Below are 4077 nucleotides of genomic sequence, written 5' to 3'. Positions count from 1 at the left end.
AGGTCCCTTGCAGGACCTCTAAACGCTGAACAAGGGCAAGACCCTTACCAAACCGTTCCCTTAACCCCCGACCAGGTAGCCAACATACCTCCATATAGACCGTGGAGATATGAATGGTGAAAATCTTTTATTTTATATAGACAGTAGAATAATGCCAAGACAACACGGACAAACGATAAGGAAAGATCACCTTCAACATAAGCAACTAGTTATTAAAGTCATTAATACAAAACCAAATAAAAAGTGCAAAAGATTAAAAATAAAAAGTATTATACTAAACATTTGTTTTCACCAAGTGATGTAAGAGACTTAGGCAAACATGGCCTTGATTGTCAAGAACTCTTACGATCAATCTTGGATCCCGAGACGACTCACACACTCTATGATGGACAATGGATGATGGTGGTGGATGATGGTGTTATGGTGGTGGTAGGTGGTGGATGAAGTGTGAGAGAGGTGATGTGCCAAGGGATGAGTTGCAATGAAACCAAACACTCCTATTTATAGGCTGAACAGAAGGCTGGGCACGGCCCCGTGTCCGCTGGACACGCCCCCGTGCCTGTCTGACACTCTCTCTCTTCATTAATTGTAATTCGCAATTACAATTAATGCGCCTGCTGTACTTTCGCCACGCCCCCGTGTCCGCTGGACTCGGCCCCGTGGTGGGCAGTAGAAGCTTCTATAGGTTTGTCTTTTCTGCTGCTTCTTGGGCACGGCCCCGTGCTGGCTGAGCACGGGGCGTGTTCAGTCTTCTGCCTTCTCTATTTTGCTTGGGAGGATGCTGTCGAGGGGTCGGGCAATCCACTTTTGTTCCTTTTCTTGTATTTATGTTAGATTTAGCTGTCTTTCTGCTTCTTTTGTGAATTTGAGCTCATTTAATCCTGAAAATACAAAAGGAAGACAAAAACACTCTTTTTTCCAACATTAGTACTTAAAAATGGTTAGTTTTATGCCTCATTTGATGTAATTTATATGTTGCATTTTACACACATCAAATACCCCCACACTTGAACTTTTGCTTGTCCTCAAGCAAAACTCTTTAATATGTGGCTTACACTCCCAAATGGAATGGGTAGAAGAGAAGGTTTTGGCTTGTCATAGAGTGTTGGGAATCCAAGATCTTTTTGGGTTTTATTTTTATTTATTTACAATCCTATTCGTTATGATTTGTTTAGAACGTTTTATAGGAAAAATTACTTATTTGGGCATAACATGCCTTTTTAAAATTCCATTTATATACAAGTTCACATACCTCACGGGAGAAATCACTCACACTTGGCCGAAGGTGTATTTTTTAGTGAATCACTCGAGAGCGGCATGGAACTTATTCCTACTATAGGCTTGCCAAGCAATCAATCCTCCTCCTTTTTAACTTGTTACCTTTGTAAATATCAAGAGGACTTTTTGGGTAAAGGCTTGGGCTAAAGGTGGGTGAATGGGTTAGTAGAAAAGGGCGAAAAGTGTAAAAAGCGTCGGTTTTCGTAAAATACTTTGTTTTAGTGACTTTTTATTTCGAAGTATTTCTCCAAACAAGCTTTTGTTTTAAGAGCTTTGTTTGTTTATTTCTAACTTCATTCATCATTTTTTTTCAGTCACACGAAAACCGAGCTTGTTACTAAAATAAAGGGTAGAAATAAAAAGGGTTTTTTTGGTGGGTAAAAGGGTTTTAGGGTAAAGAAATGAAAGGTTTAGGCTCAAAGGGGTTAACTAGGGGGATTTTGGGTAGGTGGTAAAAAAAAATGAAAAATAATGGTGTAGAAAGAAAAAGGGTTAGTCCTAGTGCCTCCATCATTTACTTACTTAGGTTTAAGTTGGTAAGGACCGGGAATGAATCGTCGTGGCAAGTTCTAGAGTCGTAAGAACCAAGCGGCTATTCACACAAGAAACGAAAAATGAGCATTTAGTCTAAAGATGTAAATTTGTATGCTCAATAAAGGCTCAAAACTCACTTTTTGTGGGAATGGGTTTTTCTATGTGATCAAGTATATATAATCAAATTTTAACTAAGCTTGTCATGCCGTTTCATAATTTTCTTATGTTGGTTCTTTCTATCACGACGCTCTCGGTTGTAAATTTGTAAAAATATAACCTTGTTAATCTTAGGATTCCTAACTTAAACTTTAGACAAGTAAAAAAAAATAAAATTTTTTCACAAAAAATTTGGGGTGTTTAGCGTTTCCAATAGAGTTTTGTGTAAGGCTTGTTGTTAGGACTTGCAAAATTTCAAGGTTTTAGCATCCCCCCCCACATTTAAATTACACATTGTCCTCAATGTGTCCCAAAAATAATTTTTTAGGTTGATTAGATGTGTAATATGGTGTTAAAAGCAAAGATTTATGTTACTGGCAGTCTGGACACGGCCCCGTGGGGATCGGACACGGCCCCGTGTTCAAGTGCCAGTAACAAAAATTAAAGAAAAGAAACAGAAGCCTGGGCACGGGGGCGTGTTTGGTGAACACGACCCGTGTCCAGTTACCTGAACTGGGCATTTTTCTGCAGGGGGTTCAGCACGGGGCCGTGTTGGTTGGACACGACCCATGTTGAACCTTCTGTAATGGAGAAATTGATGTCGGGTTGCCTTGTTCTTGTGCATGGGGTCATTTTTCTCGTTCCCCTTTTCATCTCTTACCACCATGAGTGTGTTTTATTTCTGCAAATTAAAACTAAAAGGTTAAACTAAACTAAAGATAGTTCCGCGGAATGCCTCCGTGGTGCGCCACGTTTATAAGGGTCCTTGGCTAGACCCAATGTGAGGTTATATATTTTCTGAGTGGGATGTTTGGCATCCCATGTTGCACCGTCGGAGAGCAGCATCCAAACTCCAATCAATAACCTTCATGTAGTTGACCGGGTCGTCGTCCTCTATTCTCTTCCCAACCCCGAATTTTACTTTATCATCCCCGTACCTTAAGGTGAGCGTTCCGTCATTCATATCTACCACTGCTTATGCGGTGGCGAGAAATGGTCTCCCTAGTATGAGGGGGACCTCGGTGTCTTCTTCCATATCGAGTATGACAAAATCGGCCGGATAGACGAATTTGTTTACCTTTACTAGGACATTTTCGATGACACCTTGCGGGAATTTGACGGATCGATCAGCAAGCTGTATGCTCATTTTTGTAGGACTCGTTGTTCCTAGGACGAGTCTTTTAAACATTGATGAGGGCATGAGGTTAATGCTATCCCCAAGGTCGGCTAGTGCATTACGAACGGGGGAGTCCCTGATTGAGCAGGGAATCGTGAAGCTTCCAGGGTCGATTTTCTTTGGGGAAGTTTGTTGAGTACGAGGGCAGAGCATTCTTCGCCTAAGTTAACTAATTGCAAAGTTTCAATTTTCTTTTTATGAGTGAGGAAGTCCCTCATGAACTTAGAGTATTTGGGCATTTGGGTTAAGACATCAATAAAAGGAATATTGACATGCAATTGTTTTAATAGACTTTCGAATTTTGCGAATTGCTCATTGGTCTTTTGACGAATTAACCTACCTGGGTACGGAACTCGAGGAGCCTTGGTAGGCTCTGATGATGGAGGGGAGTTCTTCTCCTGCAGAGGCGGGGGTATAGTCTCTTCTGTTGGCGGTGGTGCTTCCGCAGGCCCCACGGTGCGGTTTCGCAACATGATGAGATGAACTTTCGCTTTTGGGTTTGTTTCGGTATTGCTTGGTAAAGCACCTTGTGGTCTCTCGGAAAAATTTTGAGCTAGTTGATTTAATTGTTTTTCTATGTTTTGAATACTAGCTTGTTGATTTCTAAAATTTGATTCTAATTGTAGAAACCTTTCCGAGTTTTTCTTTTCAGTGTCGGAGATGAGGCGAGATACAGTATCTTCAAGCCTTTCTCGTCCACCTTGTTGTTGAGTGAAATTTTGTGACTCATTTCTTGGTTGTTGAAAGTTTGTTCGTTGGGTTTGTTGGTTACTACTATTGCCGGGCTCTCTCCAACCAAGGTTAGAGTGGTTTCGCCATCCTTGGTTGTAAGTGCCTGTTGGTGGACTCGACGGCCTAGGTCTATTGTCAATGTAGCTTACCGACTCTTGTTGATCGTCTGTTTCTTTCATACAACTCCAATTTTCATGTGG

This window comes from Helianthus annuus, chromosome 8 (genome assembly GCF_002127325.2).
Source record: "Helianthus annuus cultivar XRQ/B chromosome 8, HanXRQr2.0-SUNRISE, whole genome shotgun sequence".
NCBI lineage: Eukaryota > Viridiplantae > Streptophyta > Magnoliopsida > Asterales > Asteraceae > Helianthus > Helianthus annuus.
Note: the sequence above shows the minus strand (reverse complement) of the source record.